Below are 19090 nucleotides of genomic sequence, written 5' to 3'. Positions count from 1 at the left end.
TGACGAAGAAGATGAAGAGGAGGAGTGGGAGGAGGAGTTGGAGGCTACAGACGGAGGAGCAATTGGGTAAGTATCCAAAAGCATCCAGATAACATTATACATCCTGCATCTAGATGTACATAGACTTGTAGGAGCCAATCATGGAGCAAATATTAATGTGTGAACCCTTGTATTTATCTGAAGGACATGCACTACATAGGTTTCAATTGGTCAAAGTGTCAAATATTCTAACTGGAGCTTTTTTTTTTATTATAGAGTTTTAACACCTAACATCAAGCTGGCATGGCCGAGCCAAGACATCAAGTATGTTAATAGGAACATTTATATAGCCGGTGCTTTATATAAAGTGTAATAAATTCTGCTATTGTATATGCTGTGATTGTGAAACGTTAATTTTTTTAAAATATAGTTTGTCCAAATGATCATTGATTGTAATTGGAGCTCTATTTTTCATTATAGGTCTGAGCAACATCAAGTGAAACTGGCCTGGGCAAGTGAAGAATCCATCATGTAAGTTTATGGAGTAAGCAGAATATATACAAGGCAATATCTCATTCTCTGCACTTCATTCTATATTTAAACATTACGCATCTAGATATATATAGACTGGTAGGTGCCAGTCATGGAGCATGTATTAATGTGTGAACCGCTGTATTTGTCTGGTAGACAGGCTCTTTGTAGGTTTCCAATTGGTCAAAATGTTAATTATTCTTACTGGAGCTTTATTATTTATTGTAGAGTTTTAAGACCCAACATGAATCTGCCATTGCCAAGCCAAGACAACAAGTAAGTTTATAGGAACAAGCAGAATTTATATGGCTGGTTCCTTCACATAAAGTGTAATACATTTTTGTATGTAGTTTGCCCAAATGATCAATGATTGTAATTGTAACTGTATTTTCCATTATAGGCTTCAGGAACATCAGGTGAAGCAGGCCTGGGCGAGCGAAGAGTCCCTAATGTAAGTTTATGGAATAATCAGAATTTATACAGGATAGTAACTGTGTATAAGACTGATACCAACACTGTGAGCCGTCACGGCTGATTCCCTGCATCTCATTCTATATTTCTGGATCTATTAACTAGAACAAGGAGGAGATGGTGGCGGCCCAAACTGTTTAGAAAGGAGAGAAAGATGGATGAAAACATGTGAGTAATTTAAAGCCTATGAAAAAATATTAAAATTACACTTTTTTAATCCCCTGATTTATTGGCCCGGGCTCCATAATGATGTTAAGTCATGTAAAATTCTTGAGTTCCTACAATTATCACATGACCTAAACTGTTTCCCTAAAGAAAAAAAAAAAAGATTTAAAGGTGTTGTCAGGTTACTGCTCAAACTTTTTTCAATAGTATTCCCTGTGTTAAAATAATAAGCAGAGATATACTTGCAGCACCGCATCTTTCGGGATCCAGCGCTGCAGCCCGCTGCCAACCTGGGGTTTGCTGTAACAGATGATATCACAGGAAATCATGTGACCGCTACAGCCAATGAGAGCAGAAGTTACCTGATTTCCTGTGACATCATCTATCGCAGGAATTACCAGAACCACAGTGGGCTACAGCACTAGATCTTGGGGGCCGAAGAGGGGTAAGCATATAAGCTTATTTTTCACAGACAGGGTCCAAATGTGTTTTCCAGTAACCGAACAGCCCCATTTAACAGGATATTTATTTCAGCTATCTTCATATTTTTCTCCAATAGCAAAAGCAGCAGCCATATAAAAGGCGGAAAACTTGCAAGGTGAGATATCATTAATGTTATTTTCCCCTAGGGCTCATGTTTGACTTCTCATTTGCATTTCCCTATGTACAGATTGTAGGTAATAGTAATCCAGAGACAACTAATGATCTAGTCAGGGAGCAATTTAAGGAAGACATAGTTTGTCCTCTTAACATCCCTCCTATATGCACCAAATCCAGGGAAACCCTCAAAGCTATCATTACAATGCTTCCCAACTATATAAACCCCATTGGACAGCTGTATAGGGCTGCTCTAGATACTCACTATGTCATGTTGGAGTTGTGTTGTATTTATCACATACAGATATGAATCTAATACTTGGGGAAACTCCCATAATTCTGGCTTCTATACTATTTGAACCCTTTGGTCCTTCATCCAGCAGTTTTCACCAATCAATCACCATTTTCGTCATCAGAGATATTTCTTCTCATAAGAGGCTCACACTTGTTTTTCTTCCTTCTTTAGATTCTTCAGAGCAGTATTCTGCTGCACTGTGAAGACATCGGACTAAAGAGGTGACACTAAATAAGACGCCCTAGTCCTCCAAGGCAGTGACCTTTGCATTAAGTGTCCCACTGCACTCTTACCAATCTCCAAAGCCGATCTGGGCACGTCTTCCAGTCTTCGTCTGCTCCCGGGGTCAGAGTCCTGAACAGCTCCCACTGAAAATGAGAGAGAGCATCCGCAATTGAGTTATCGACCCCTGGCAAATGGACTGCTACCAATCATACATTTAGCGACAAGGCTTCCAATACCAGATGACAACACAATAGATTCACTACTGGTGGTGAGGAAGCTGTCAGCAAATTGATGACCTGAACTACTATGCCCATGTGGTCGCACAAGAACCTAACTTTCTTGTACTTAAAACGGTCACCCCACAGCGCCACTGCCACGACTATCGGAAACAATTCCAATAGTACCAGGTTCCGAACCAACCCGCTCTCCCTCCATGCCTTAGGCCAACTCCCCACACACCACTGGTCCTGAAAGTAGGCCCCAAAACCTGAACAGCCTGCCGCATCTGTAAACAGCTCCAAGTCCACATCTTCACATGCCTCATCCATCACTACTGTCCACCCATTCTATTTTTTTAAAAAGGAGTCCCAGTCTGCCAAATCGCCTTTATGGCTCCTTCATAAACGAATAAAATAATGCAGCGCCTTCCTGCCATAGCTGCTGCCAACCTCCTGCAAAAAAACTCTCCCCATTGGCATTATTCGGCAAGCAAAATTAAGCTTCCCTAATAATGACTGCAAATTACATAGCGTGATTTTTGTCAAGCCCCTAGCCTTCTCCACCTCCACCTTTAAATCTTCCAGTTTCTCCTCTGGCAGCCTGCATTCCATTGACACTGCGTCAATTGTAATGCCCAAAAAACTTAGACATGTTGTGGGACCTTCTGTCTTCTCGGGAGCCAACAGCACCCCAAAACGACGAGCGACCCACTGCAACGTCCCCAACAAAACCGCATATGTTGACAACTCGCTTGGACCCACACACCGGAAATCATCCAGATAATGGATGACAGATTGAATTCCTGTGGTATCCCTGACCACCCATTCCAGAAAAGAACTAAAGGCTTCGAAGTATGCACATGAGATGGAGCAGCCCATGGGCAAACAATGCTCAGCAAAATATTCCCCATTCCAAAAACAGCCCAACAACCGTATGCATTCCGGTGCCACCAGCAGAAAACGGAAAGCTGACTCAATTTCAGCCTTCGCCATCAAATCCCCAGACCCGTACCTTCTTATCCACTGAACCGCAGCATCAAATGATGTATATACCACCGAACAAAGCTCAGGGTCTATACCATCGTTAACAAACGCCCCTATCGGGTACAATAGGTGATGAATCAACTGAAACTTATTCGGTTGTTTTTTGGGCACTACCCCTAGTGGTGAAACAATGAAATTTCTAAAAGGTCCCGCCCTGCGATCCAAGGGAACCTCCTTATCCAGTCTTTCCGTTACCACCGTCAAACACAACAGTGCTGACTGTAAATTCTTTTTGGAAAAGGGAACCAGGTAATCAGAGGGCGGAATTTTCAAACCGTCCTTGAACCTCCCGAACAGTAGCTTTGCCTTTTCCCTATCCTGATACCTATTTAGGAAGGTAATCATCTTTTCCAGATTCCCTGGCGTTATCCCTTTCTCCACCAAAACCCAGTCCCTTTCCTTTTCCCTTCCTACATCAGTGGTTAGATGCCAAGGATCCACTAATATTGGGAAACGGAGGAGAAACAAGCAGTGACAAGGTTTTCCCACTCCTCTTCCTTGTTGCTTAGGATTGAGCAGAGGTGGCCACAACATTGCAGCAAAGGAAATTTTATTAACTTGGCAAGCAGACATCCAGGCTGGATCTCCAGACGGTGCTAAGCAGTTTCTGAAGTCAAGCCTTCCCAGGATTTCTCCTGCACAACGGGATTCCGACATCTCTAATGATAACAGGCATACTTTACTTTGAGCGGCACAGCGGGCACTGACAAGCTTTCCTGACTCGTTCACTGCCTTGTCAAACCCGATCCTTCCTGGTAACGCCTTTCATATCTACTGCTCTTTGCCTAGAGATAACCGACCCTCCCAAGATTGGGGACAGCAGCATCCACCAATCACAGCGCCGCCTCCTGGGAGCGCAAAACTTATAAACAACAGAGACGTTACTCAACCATGTGATCCTGTATGTCTTGGATACAAATGTAGTTCTATTAATAACCAATAAAACATTTTCAATTAAAACTTCTGCTTGTTCTGGTTGATAGCTTTGAGAAGTGTTATCCTCAGTGTGTGACGGCATCTGTAATAAACCTCCTGAACCCAGCCTTAGTGTGCTTGGACTAGTTGACAGCGGTACAGGTGAAACCACTGGTGGCCTCTGATCTAGGAGTGCACCCCCCACCTCCTGCAGTACATACTGCAGTACACTCACTGCACTACATACAGATACAGTAGTCAGCAGTCTGTACATCCATTGCTAGTCATCTATGTATATAGGCATGGGCTGGCTGAGATGACATCTAGGTGCATTGACAGACTGGCAGGTATTCTCCCTCTCTGGGCCTCCCGTCACAATGATGCTAGCGGGCACAGCCATCACCCGTTATCTTGCAGTTGCATGCTCGTGCCTCTGGCCTGACGCTGCTTAAGCAGGTATTGCAGACTAGTAGAGCTAAAAGGGGCAACTAGTCCGACGCAAAATCCAGGCAGCAGGCTACTATGTGTGTCCCCTTCTACTAGAGAATTAAAATAAAATCATTTTCAAATTCCTATCATTTTTTCCCCTCCTTAGGCAACTATAACTCCCAGCATGTCCTAATAGCTGCAGACCTTCAGGACCTGCTGGGACTTGTAGTCTTCCTACAGATTGTTTTGTACAGTGGAAACATGGTAGCACACAAATGCACATTATGAATATTGGGCCAAGGCTGTCCTGCCTACTGAAACATGGCACTGCTAGGACTGCGCCAATGAAAGCAGCCCTGGCAGTGCAATAAAGTACCACGATAGCGGGCAAACATGTGCTTACACCCGTGTGCGGCTGCCCTCAGAGACAAAATTGTGCAACAGCGTGTGCAGTTTCGCTTAATCTGTGTGAAGCTGGTCTTATTTTTATGTATACATATGTATATACACACACATACATATATACATATGTATATATACACACACTTGCTTATATGAATGAACATAAATTTTCCCCCCAAAAATCCATACCCTAGAAAAGTTGTCAGATGGAATGAAACTTTCCCTGATATTGTAATCACTAACTTATATCAATGCTATAATCACACAGAGCAAAAGGTTAATCTATTATGAAAAACTGACCCCTTGAAGGGAAGATCTAGTACCCTGTTGTACCGCCTCTAGCTTGTATACAAGATGTGATACAGGTGGGCATGGAGGCTCTAGTACCCTGTTGTACCGCCTCTAGCTTGAATACAAGATGTGATATGAGTGGCATGGGGGCTCTAGTACCCTGTTGTACCACCTCTAGCTTGGATACAAGATGTGATACAGGCGGGCATGGAGGCATACAGGTTCTGTATGGTATCCTGCGGCATATTGCTCCACATCTGCTGTAATTGAGTCTCTAGATCGTACAAACTCGTAGGCTGTGTTTCACTTGGCATCCCAAATGGTCCTGTACATGTTCTTTTGGTGATACTACTAGCGACTGAGCTGTCATTGTCCGTCGTACCACTACTAGGGGTGACCGACTGTGGCATGTGATGTCCCCCAGACCATCACACCAGCAGGGGGCAGTGTGCCACTCCACAGCAAAGGCTGTATTGAGGCGCTCACCCCGAGGTCTCCAGACAACAACACGGCCCAAACTTAGCCTAGATTCATTGCTGACACTTGGGGGACAGGATAATGACATACCGACACTTTGGGGAACAGGATAATGGCACGCTAACACTTGGGGGACAGTTATAGGACACACTGACACTTGGGGGACAGGATAATGACACGCTGATATTTGGGGGACAGGATAATGGCAGACCGACACTTGGGGTACAGGATAGTGGCACACTGACACTTGGGGGACAGCATAATGGCACGCTGACACTTGGGGGACAGCATAATGGCACTCCAACACTTGCTGTACATCATAAAGGCACGCTGACACTTGGGGGGACAGGATAATGGCACGCTTTGACTTGGGGGTCAGGATTATGACACACTAACACTTGCAGTACATCATAATGACACGCTGATACTTGAGGGACAGCTATAGGACACGCTGATACTTGAGGGACAGCTATAGGACACGCTGATACTTGAGGGACAGCTATAGGACATGCTGATACTTGAGGGACAGCTATAGGACACGTTGATACTTGAGGGACAGCTATAGGACATGTTGATACTTGAGGGACAGCTATAGGACACGCTGACACCTGGGGGACAGGATAATGGCATGCTAACACTTGTGGTAGATCATAATGACACAGATGCTTGGGAGACAGAATAATGGCAAGCTGACAATAGCAGGCAGTGTAGTCTTTTACATCTTTGGCGATGTTACATTCATTATATGCTGTTCATTCTCTTTGGCTGATTTTACACAAAAATATCAATATTTACAAATGATCACAAAATTATACAAGATAATTAATGCAACGGAGGACAATGTACGGCTACAAACGGACCTGGATAAACTGGGGGCTTGGATAGAAAAATGGCAAATGAAGTTCAATGTTGATAAATGTAAGGTTATGCACATGGGCAGGAGAAACGGATGTTACCAATATACACTAAATGGGGTACTGATAGGGAAAAGGGATATGGGAAAAGACCTGGGGGTGCTAGTGAACTGTAGATTTAACTGGAGCAACCAATGCCAGTCAGCTGCTGCAAAAGCAAATAAAGTCTTGGGATACATTAAAACAGGTATAGGGGCGAGGGACGAGAACATTATTCTTCTGCTATATAAGGCACTTGTCAGGCCTCACATGGAATACTGTGCACAGTTCTGGACTCCGCTGCTCAGGAAAGATGTAGCAGTGCTTGAAGGAATCCAAAAAAGGGCAATTAAATTAATAAATGGAATGGGAGGACGGCTAAGGGGGGATCAAATAACTATGTATAAATACATTAGGGGACAATACAAGGATCTCTCCTATGATCTGTTTATACCAAGGACTGCGTCGGTACCAAGAGGGCATCTAGAAGAAAGCAGGTTTCATCACCAACATAGAAGGGGGTTCTTGACTATAAGAGCTGCAAGTGATGTACCACAAGTGAAACTGTGGAACTCTCTGCCTGAGGCTTCTTTTCCACGTGCGTATATCAGCCGGCCATTTTAACGGCCGTCTAATATACACTGTGATCTGATGCATTGGATTCCAATGCATCAGATCACGTGGCCGTCTTCCTTAGACATAAAAGCACCTGGCCAGCCCAATATAGCGCCGGGCATTTTTACGTTGGGCTCAAAAGATAGTCCTGGAACTATGTTTTGGGACGGAATTTGTCGGCCACTGCATGGGCTCCTATAGGAGCCCATAGCAGCAACCGTAGGAGGGAGGGAGTTTAGCAGCCACACTGCTAAACTCCCTCCCCCGCTGTGCAGGCTCACCTGTCCTCTCCTCCCCACTGGCTCTCTGCAATAGGAGGGGGCAGGACAGGGGCGGAGTTAAGCACTGGCCCGCCCTGTCTCCTCCCATTGCTGGCTGTGGACAAGGGGTGGGATGTGGGCGGAGCTAAGCTCCTGCCCTCTTCCCGCTCCTTGTCCATAGCCATTAATGGGAAGAGGCGGTCCAGGCCGGTGCTTAGCTCCGCCCCCACCCCGCCCACTCCCATTGCAAAGAACGAGTGGGGAGAAGAGGACAGGTGAGCCTATGATGGGGAGGGAGGGAAAAGGGGTGACAGCATGGTAGTCTTGAAGAAAGCAGTCACACCAACAGCACAGGAATTATCCCTATAAGGGCAGGTTCCAATAGACGCAGCAGCCACTGGGGTCAGGACCAGATCCCCCACCATAGACCAAAGAAATAATAGTGCAAAACTTCAAAAGACTTTTATTCTCCTCATGACAAGATAAAAAGTAGCGACGTTTTGACCCACCAATGGGTCTTTGTCAAGCTTGTGCCGGGACCCATGCTATCTGAACGGGCGCACAAACTCTTGATTTGTGTTTCCATTCACCAGTTTTAACTCTCCCAACGTAGCATATATCGTCCGGTCGTGAAAATGGAGGCCGATATACGCTCATGGGAAAGAGGCCTGAGGACATGGGGATGGCGAAATCCATAGAGGACTTTAAGAGGGGACTAGACATCTTTCTAGAGAGCTATGATATTACAGGATATAGACATTAGGTGACCAGTGGGGTAGTTGATCTCAAACATTGATCCAGGGATTACTCTGGCTGCCATTATGGAGTCAGGAAGGAATATTTTTCCTCCAAATGAGCTAAATTGCCTTGTTGTTTTTTTTTTTCCTTCCTCTGAACCAACAAGGGGAGGTTAAAACAGGCTGATCTAGATGGACATTGTCTACATTCAGCCTAACATACTATGTTACACAAAGGAGTGTGATATCGGCTCGAGAAACTCAGTAATATCGTGCATGGCAAATATCCGAGTGTGTCTGCGAGTGCGATTCACTTTGTGAGAACAACACAATGCAGTATACGCACACACACACACACATATGACAGTATCAAACAGCTGTAGGCGCAATTCCGCTTGACACTAGAGAGAAAAGTTCTGCCTGAACAAGGTTTTTAGTCAGCATTTTTTAACTTTTCGCCAGAGCACAGGAGTTTGAGAAAAAAAACGTGGGAAGACAGCGGCTGCCCGATCTTTCCGGAATGTAGTATTCACTATGTACGAAAAAGATATGTCAGGTCCTATCTTTTCTCGGCCGTATTATTAACAGGCGAGAATACTGCAAGTGAAAACAAAACCACTGAACTCCTATTGAAATCAGTGGCTTTGATCAGCGGCGATAATTACGACCGCATAAGGCAAGAAAATCATATTGGCATGAAACTGCCGATATACACATATATTTTCTATCTATCTGAGGGCTCCTTCATACAAGTGCTGTCTGTGCGCATGAGAGGTGCCATAGAAAGCGCTTCTATAAGGAACCAATGGTTTTTAGACACACTAAATTCACGCATCTAACAAAGATAGGGCATGCGAGTGCAACTCGCATGTAAGCTCCGTGGTGCGTGTAAACATACAACATGTCCTGTCTTTGCTGCGTGCATTCTTACACTCCTATAGGAGCTGGAAAGCACACTCCACGCACCATGGATTGTGTGAACGGGCTGCTTTAAGTAGCTGAAATTAACCTGTTCACATGATTTTTAGAGCAATATAGCTCTTTTCACGCGGTTATACTGCGCTAAAACACAGCTCATGTGAAAGAACCCTCATAGACAGATAGATAAATAAATGGATATAAATTATCTATCTATACATATACACACATATATACACACACACACACACATATATATATACACACACACACACACACACATACATATATATATTTTTTTTTACAAATGAATGGATGGCAATAACAAAAAAACCACAGCTGGACAAACTTTATTTTCCTGTCTGCCTGACAACAATGTCAGGGTTACATTTCTATTGGCCGCTGTGATATTCTGCGAGTGCGCAAATGCTAGAGCAATGTCTAGCCCGTGCACACTGGCAGCGGCCTTTACCTCCGTAGGGCTTCTGGCATGGCCTAATGCATGCGCGCTTGCACCGGTGTCTCGTGCGTGCGTGTTTGCACCGACGTCTCATGCATGCGTGAAACTTCAGGCTCCCAAGCATTCCGCGCTTCCTGTCTAAGCAGTGAACGCTACGTGATGTAGTGTAGATTTCCCTGATGGAGGCAAAATGTAGCTCATGTATGCTACATCACCGGAACAAGGAAAAAAATCAGCCAGCAACAGCTCACGTGACCCCGGGAAGAAGAGGACCCAGGAGGAGATGGGGGAGGAGAACAAGAGGTAAGAAGACTGCCTGGGGAGCAATAGATAAGTATATAATTTTTAGTTTTTAATGACAGAACCCTTTTAAGGCAAATAGAAGAGGTTTCAAACCGCAATAAAGTAATTATTATGGGGGACTTCAATTATCCAGATATAATATGGGAAGACGAAACCTGCAAATCTCATAAGGTCGATAAGTTTTTGAGAATAATTAAAGATAACTACCTTACCCAATCTGTGCGGGAGCCATCTAAAGGGACGGCCACTCTGGACTTAGTATTAACTAGCAAACCGGGCAGAATCACGGGGGTGCAGGTTGACACTTGGGAAATAGTGACCACAATATAATTAATTTCCAGCTGTCATTCAATAAGAAGCCTTATCAGGGAGCGACAAAAAACTAAACTTCAGTAAAGCAAAATTTGATCAGCTCAGAACTATTGGTGGTAGAGATGAGCGAGCGTACTCGGAAAAGCACTACTCGCTCGAGTAATGTGCTTTATCCGAGTATCGCTGTGCTCGGGTCTGAAGATTCGGGTGTCGCTGCGGCTGACAGGTGAGTCGCAGCGGGGAGCAGGGGAGAGCGGGCGGGAGAGAGGGAGAGAAAGATCTCCCCTCCGTTCCTCCCCGCTCTCCCCTGCAGCTACCCGCTCCGTGCCGGCACCCGAATCTTTAGACCCGAGCATAGCGATACTCGGATAAAGCAAATTACTCGAGCGAGTAGTGCTTTTCCGAGTACACTCGCTCATCTCTAGTGGTAACATTAATTTGGACAACATCCTTTGTACAGACGACAAATGGGGGAAGTTTAAAAACATCCTATTTACATCATGTGAGAAAGTCATACCCTTTAAAAACAAATGAACTACAAGTAGAAGGAAACCAATGTGGCTCGACAAGACTGGAAGAGGGGCAATAAATGAAAAAAAGAAAGCGTTTAAATTGCTAAAACAAGAAAACAGCGAAGAAGCGCTAAAAACATACAGGGAAAAAAACAAATTATGTAAGGAAAAGATCAAAACCGCCAAGGAGGAGTCAGAGACTGATTGCCAAAGAGAGCAAAAATAACCCTAAAGTATTCTTCAATTATATAAATAAAAGGATTTACACTGAAAGCATTGGTCCTCTAACAAATAATAGAGAAACCGTAGAAGATGATGGGGGGGAAGGCAAGACTATTAAATAGCTTTTTCTCGTGTATTCACAAATGAAAAAGAAATGCCACACCAGAGTCAGGGAAATAAAATTAATCCTACGCTAAGTATTGCATGCCTAACACAGAAGGAAGTGCAGAGCCGGTTAAGAAAGATTAAAATCGATAAATTGCCGAGCCCAGATGGAATACATCCAAGGCTTCTAAGGGAACTAAGTAACATGATAGATAGACCGCTATTTCTTATATTTAGGGACACCATTGAGAGCTGGGTTGTACCACTAGATTGGTGCATTGCCAGTGTGGTCCCAATATACAAAAAGGGGTCTAAAAGAGAGCCTGGTAACTACAGGCCAGTAAGTCTCACTTCAACAATTGGAAAAATATTTGAGGGATTTCTGAGATATGCCATTAAGAATACCTCAAGGAGAACAACAGTATAACTCTTCATCAGCATGGGTTAACGAGGGGTCGATCATGTCAGACCAATCTGATCAGCTTCTACAATGAAGTAAGTTCTAGGCTGGACCTGGGAGAGTCTATTGATCTCGTATATCTGGATTTTTCTAAAGCATTTGACACCGTGCCACATAATAGGTTGATATATAAAATGAGACAGCTCAGATTGGGCAAAAACGTGTGTATCTGGGTAAAGAACTGGCTCAGAGATAGAAAGCAGAGGGGAGTAATAAATGGTTTGTACTCTGGGTCACTGTTGCTAGTGGGGTGCCACAGGGTTCAGTATTAGGCCCCATTCTGTTCAATATATTTATCAACGACCTGGTAGAGGGGTTGCACAGTAAAATATCAATATTTGCAGATGACACAAAATTATACAAGATAATTAATACAAAGGAGGACAATATGCAGCTACAAATGAACCTGGATAAGCTGGGGGCTTGGGCAGAAAAATGGCAAATGAAGTTCAATGTTGATAAATGTAAGGTTATACACATGGGCAGGAGAAAGGGATGCCACCAATATACACCAAATGGGGTACTGATAGGGAAAAGTGAGAAAAAAGTCTTGGGGTGCATGAAAAGAGGCATAGGGGCGAGGGATGAGAACATTATTCTTCCCCTATATAAGGCACTTGTCGGGCCTCACATGGAATACTGCGTACAGTTCTGGTCACCGGTGCGCCTCACATGGAATACTGTGTACAGTTCTTGACACCGGTGCTCAGGAAAGATGTTGCAGTGCTTGAGGGGGTCCAAAGAAGAGCAACTAAATTAATAAATGGAATGGGGACTGGAATACCCAGAGAGGCTGTCAAAATTGGGATTACTCACCCTGGAGAAAAGACGGCTAAGGGGCGATCAAATAACTATGTATAAATACATTAGGGGACAATACAAGGATCTCTCCCATGATCTGTTTATACCCAAGACTGCGATAGTAACAAGAGGGCATCCTCTACGTCTAGAAGAAAGCAGGTTTCATCAACACAGAAGGGGGTTCTTTACTGTAAGAGCAGTGAGACTGTGGAACTCTCTGCCTGAGGACGCAGTGATAGCAAAATCGGTAGAGGAGTTTAACCCCTTAGTGACCAGACTTTTTTGCTTTTTTCCATTTTTGTTTTTTCCTACTCCCTTTTAAAAAAATCGTAGCTCCTTTATTTATCCATCGAAGTCGCTGTATGAGGGCTTGTTTTTTGCGGGACGAGTTGTATTTTTCAATGGCACTATTTATTGTACCATATAATGTACTGAAAAACTTTTTAAAAATGGAAAAAAATACGAAATTCCACCATCTTTCGGTGCGTCCTGTTTCTACGACGCACAAACTGCAACAAAAACTACCCGATATTTTTATTCTATGGGTCAGTACGATTACTACGATACCAAACTTATATAGTATTGTTTTTGCTGTAGTACTTGTATTTTTTTTTTAAGATATTAAATTTTTTTCAATTATTTTCTGCGGTCATTTTGTGCGCCCGATAACTTTTTTATTTTTTCGTCGACGTAGTTGAGCCAGGGCTCATTTTTTGCGGGATGTCCTGTAGTTTCCGATAGTATCAATTTGGAATACATACGACTTTTTGATCGCTTTTTATTGCGTTTTTTCTGGGAGACAGGGTAACTAAAAAAATGCATTTCTGGCGTTCTTTATTTTTTTTTCGGACGACGTTCACCGTGCAGAAAAAATAATGCACTACTTTGATAGATCGGAGTTTTACGGACGCGGCGATATCAAATACATATTTTTATTTTATGATTTAGATTTTTTAATAATAGATATGGCAAAAGGGGGGTGATTTAAACTTTTATAATTTTTTTTCTTTTTACAATTTAAAAAACTTTATTGATCTTTCTTTTTACATTACTTTGAAGTCCCCCTGGGGGACTTTAACATGCGATGCTTTGATTGCTCCTGCAGTATGACGTAATGCTATAGCATTACGTCATACTGCTTTTTTACAGGCAGTCTATGAAGCCACCCTGTGTGGATGGCTTGATAGGCAGTCTGCTAAGGCAGCCTTGGGGCCATTCATTCGGCCTCCGGCTGCCATGACGCCTGCACGGATCCCCCGATCTCACCGCGGGAGGGCCGTGCGGGACCCCCAAACAGCGTTCGGGGGATTTAAATGCCACTGTCAGAATTGACAGCGGCATTTAAAGGGTTAATAGCCGCGAACGGCCGAGCGCGGCTATTGCCTGCGGGTGTCAGCTGTAATAAACAGCTGACGCCCACGCTGTATGGAGGAAGACAGCACCGCTACCTCCCTCCATACACGTCCTGCAGCTGCAGGACGTAAAAACACTATGGCCCGGTCATTAAGGGGCTAAGAGGGGACTAGACGTTGTTTTAGAGTGCTATGATATTACAGGATATAGACATTAGGTGACCAGTGGGGTTGTTGATCCGAGTTGGCAGACTTCCTCGGAATGACTACTAATTAGAGATGAGCGAACACACTCGGTAAGGCCGATTTCGCAATCGAGCACCGCGATTTTCGAGTACTTCACTACTCGGGTGAAAAGATTCGGGGGGTGCCGTGGGTGAGCGGGGGGTTGCAGAGGGGAGTGGGGGGGGAAAGGGAGAGAGAGAGCGCTCCCCCTGTTCCACGCTGCTACCCCCCGCTCCACCACGCCACGCCCCACCCCCCGGCGCCCCCCAAATCTTTTCACCCGAGTAGTGAAGTACTCGTAAATCGCGGTGCTCGATTGCGAAATCGGCCTTACCGAGTACGTTTGCTGATCTCTACTAATATGCTCCGCTCTATTGGTCTAAAGGATACTGCTCTCTCCTGGTTCTCTTCCTACCTCTCTGACCGCTCTTTCAGTGTTTCCTTTGCTGGTTCTATCTCTGCTCCACTTCCTCTCGCTGTCGGGGTACCCCAGGGCTTGGTCCTTGGTCCCCTTCTTTTCTCTATCTATACTGCCCCAATTGGACAAACCATCCACAGATTTGGCCTCCAATACCATCTCTACGCTGACGACACCCAACTATACACCTCCTCTCGTGAGATCTCTGAACCATTCCTCCAAAATATCACCGACTGTCTGTCCGCTGTCTCTAACACTATGTCCTCCCTTTTTCTCAAACTAAACCTCTCTAAAACTGACCTCCTTGTCTTTCCACCTTCTAACCGACCTCCCCTCAACATCTCCATTCCAGTGTCTGGCACCATCATAACCCCCCGACGGCATGCCCGATGCCTTGGGGTCACACTGGACTCTGACCTCTCCTTTGCCCCCCATATCCAATCTCTGGTCCAAACATGCCACATGCACCTCAGAAATATTGCTAAAATACGTCCGTTCTTAACCACGGACACGCTAAAGACGCTCGTGGTTGCACTCACCCACTCCCGGCTTGACTACTGCAACTCGCTACTCATTGGCCTTCCCCGCACTAGGCTCGCTCCACTCCAATCCATACTAAATGCAGCAGCTAGACTCATTTTTCTATCCAGTCGTTATTCAGACGCCTCTGCACTATGCCAGTCGCTGCATTGGCTGCCCATCCACTGCAGAACTAAATTTAAGCTCCTCTACCTCACTCACAAAGCTCTGCATGGCGCTGCCCCACCATACATCGCCTCCCTACTGTCAGTATACCACCCAGTGCGCTCACTCCGATCGGATAACACCCTCAGACTAAACACCCCTGTAATACGAACCTCTCATGCTCGCCTACAGGACTTCACTAGAGCAGCACCCATCCTCTGGAATGCTCTACCCCAAGGCATCCGGACAATTCCCGATGCACGAAATTTCAGACGTGCCTTAAAAACGCACCTCTTCAGGGAAGCATACCAAATCTCCTGACCTAGTCCCTCGCCCCACCCTATGGTGCTCCACCCTGTTTGCCTTCTGATAAATGATCTGTACATAAAATTTCCTACTGCCTGTGTTCCCCACCCCCTGCACCTCCTGTACCACCCTCAACCCATTTGTGTCTCACCCAATGTATCTCACATTGTAATTGTTGCAATTGTTGTATTGTTTTGCATTTATCCATGCCTGAAAGCTGCGGAATAAGTTGGCGCTATACAAATAAAGATTATTATTATATTATTATTAAATAGAGGCAGCTACATTCTTTTCCTCGCATTGGACGCTGGAAAACTCCCTCCCTCTCCCTCTTTCCCACCTCCATAGAAGTCTATGGGAGCTTCCAGCGTATCTTGTCAAAAGATAGGGCAAGACCTATCTTTCCACGTGCCATATAAAATCGGATGCCGTTTGTCCTATTTTTCCCAGCACTATTTTTTTGACATGCCTAAAAAAAACGCTCATCTGAATGAATACATTGGAATCCAATGCTTCAAATGCTTGCGTTTTTTTAAATATATATATATACGGTCGTGTGAATAAGACCTAAATGCTTTTGGATTTCCCTCTAGAATATGACAACTTGCTAAGAAAACAAATGTTCCTACAGTCAAGGAGTCTGACAGCGATTGTTCCACTGATGGTCATATATTGTAACTAGAGATGAGCGAGCATACTCGTCCGAGCTTGATGCTCGTTCCAGTATTAGGGTGCTCGAGATGCTCGTTACTCGAGACGAGCACCACGCCGTACTCGTCTCGATTAAACGAGAGTGACCGTTGAATTCAATGGAGCCGGCAATACAGCCGGCTCCATTGAAAGCAATGGGCTGCCGGCGAGCGCGGGATGACTTTTCGGGAGGGGCTTAAAAATATAAGCCCTTCCCTGAAATTCATCCAGAAATGTGTAAAAAGTAAAAAAAATATATATATACTCACCTTGTGCCGGCAGACGGAGTTCAGCCGCGGCCGGCCGGCAGTTCTCCTGTACTGCTGTGAGTAGTATTCAGCAGCAGGGGATTTAAAATCTGCGCCTGCTGAATGAGCTGCCCCTTGATTGGTCACAGGCTCACCAATCAGAGGCAGCTCTCACTCACCTATTCATGAATGGGTGAGTGAGTGCTGCCTCTGATTGGCTCAGCGCAGGGACCAATCAGGGGCAGCTCTCAGCTGTCATTCAGCTGAGAGCTGCCCCTGATTGGCTCAGCGCAGGAAGCAATCAGAGGCAGCACTCACTCACCCATTCATGAATTCATGAATGGGTGAGTGAGAGCTGCCTCTGATTGGTGAGGCTGTGACCAATCAGAGGGCAGCTCATTCAGCAGGCGGGGATTTTAAATCCCCACCTGCTGAATACTACAGAAATCAGTTCAGGAGAACTGCCGGCCAGACGCAGCTGAACTCCGGCTGCAGCGGAAAGGTGAGTATACATTTTTTTTTATTTTTACACATTTTAGGATGATTTTCAGGTAAGGGCTTATATTTTTAAGCCCTTCCCGAAAATTCATCCTGCGCTCGCCGGCAGACCATTGTTTTCAATGGAGCCGGCTGTATTGCCGGCTCCATTGAATTCAATGGGCTAACATCGCTCTTCTCTGCCACAACTGTTACAACTGTGGCAGAGGAGAACGATCTTTATGCTGACAGTTCGGGGGGGGGGGGGGGGATTTTCACACTCTTGCCACTATTGTGGCTTAATAGTGAGACCTCAGAGCCCGAAATGCAGGAGCAACATGCCTGCATGTTGCTCCTCGTCTGCCCTATCCATTTCTGTGTTTTTTACATGACTTTGGTGATTTGCTAAGATTTTCACAAATGAAAACCTTAGCACCAGTCATATACAAAAATGCTCGAGTCGCCCATTGACTTCAATGGGGTGCGTTACTCGAAACGAACTCTCGAGCATCACTGAAAGTTCGACTCGAGTAACGAGCACTCGAGCATTTTGGTGCTCGCTCATCTCTAATTGTAACGTTAGCAAACGTTTTAATTATCAACTTGAAAAGAAATTTTCGGGGTTCTCTCAATAAAATCTATTTAGGTACTGAGAAAATAAGCAAACATTGAACCGTGTAATTTTTATTAATGATAAGGGTAGGCTGCTTTTACAACTATTCTAGGCTGCAAGAGCGAACGGGCCCGGGACGCCATCGCTAGCTCGTTCGCTCGCATGCAGTCTTTTTTAGACAGATAAATTCAACATTGTCTCATTCAACAAGAATCATTCAGTGATTCACATAAGCGAATGTGAAGGAGCCGACAATGATACGTATGCCTGCATAAAATGAATGATGAATGCGAATCAAACGATTCTCATTCATCGTTAAGTCGTTGACTCACGTTTAGACCAAACAATTATTGTTCACTTACATCTGCAAATGGTTTCCGCAGGTCTCCCGCTGCGGAAATCCACATGTAAAATCCATTCTGCCCATGGACATGAGGCCCAAGGCATCAATGGAAGTAGTCCATGCGCAAAAAATAGAGCATGCTGCGATTTTTTTTTCCCATGCGTGTGATCTGCACATTGGGAAAAATGATAATTTAATTACCTGCAAATGCCCAATGATTGTCTATGGACTGATTGAATTGTGGATCACACATGCGGATGGCACGCGCAGATTCTGCAATTCAGTTATGTCCGTGGACATGAGCCCTAACACTCCACCCCTGCATGATGGTGCGTCACACTGTCACAACACACCACCTCCTTCCTGTAGACGAGACAGGCTCTTAAACATGGGAACAACACATATACAATACAATGGAGAAGAAAAGTGTATGTTTACAATCAATTATGATAGGTACATCACAGAAAATCGCAGCATACCGGGATTTTTAAAGCGAGCAGAAAATTGCGATGGATTTCCTGCTCGTGTGCATGGGGCTGCACTTTCCATAGTTATCCTATGGTAAGCGTTTCAAGCATGATCCATGTGCGATTTAATGCTGCGGATCACACTGTGAACTATCGCCCGTGGCCAGCTTTAGCCGCCTGTCCACGGGCGAGGCGAATCCTCACGAGTGGATTTCCGCTGTGGAAGATCATTTAACGTCACTGCGATTAAGCTATTATTATGATAGGTTAATCAAGGAAAACCGCAGCATGCCGCGATTTTTAGACACGAGCGGAAAATTGCAATGGATTTCCGACGCGTTTACATTGGGCTGCGCATTCCATAGTTATCCTATAAAAAAAAGCATTTCAAGCGTGATTCATGTGCGATTTATCGTCACGGATCACACTATGAACTATCGCCTGTGGACAGCCAGCCTGAAAATGAAAATTTTTGACTGGGAGGATCTTAATACAGAACTCTGTGTTGTGATGTTCCTTTGTTATTCCTCTTGGAAATGCATATATAAGACCTAACCTACAAGGATACTTAATAAATTGTTCCATGCCACCATTTTTTTGCCTCCCCTCTGGGTGCATTGAGGAGAACCT

The 19090-nt window shown here is 44.7% G+C and overlaps 2 long non-coding RNA genes across 2 annotated transcripts in view; one reads left to right on the top strand and one right to left on the bottom strand.

Annotated features, from left to right (window-relative positions):
• Positions 1-510, top strand: LOC136610774 (uncharacterized). The gene is made up of 3 exons (XR_010790163.1): positions 1-66; positions 256-303; positions 460-510. It is a non-coding gene; the product is annotated as an uncharacterized lncRNA (long non-coding RNA).
• A 1821-nt stretch (positions 511-2331) lies between these two features.
• The window catches only part of LOC136610773 (uncharacterized), a 44823-nt gene continuing 28064 nt past the window's right edge, over positions 2332-19090 (bottom strand). The window contains exon 3 of the long non-coding RNA XR_010790162.1: positions 2332-2406. This is a non-coding gene — a long non-coding RNA (uncharacterized lncRNA). The remainder of the gene's footprint in view (positions 2407-19090) is intronic.

The sequence above is a fragment of the Eleutherodactylus coqui genome, chromosome 2 (assembly GCF_035609145.1).
Source record: "Eleutherodactylus coqui strain aEleCoq1 chromosome 2, aEleCoq1.hap1, whole genome shotgun sequence".
Classification (NCBI taxonomy): Eukaryota; Metazoa; Chordata; class Amphibia; order Anura; family Eleutherodactylidae; genus Eleutherodactylus; species Eleutherodactylus coqui.
The sequence above is the reverse complement of the archived record's forward strand: the minus strand, read 5'-3'. Positions and strand labels throughout refer to the sequence as shown.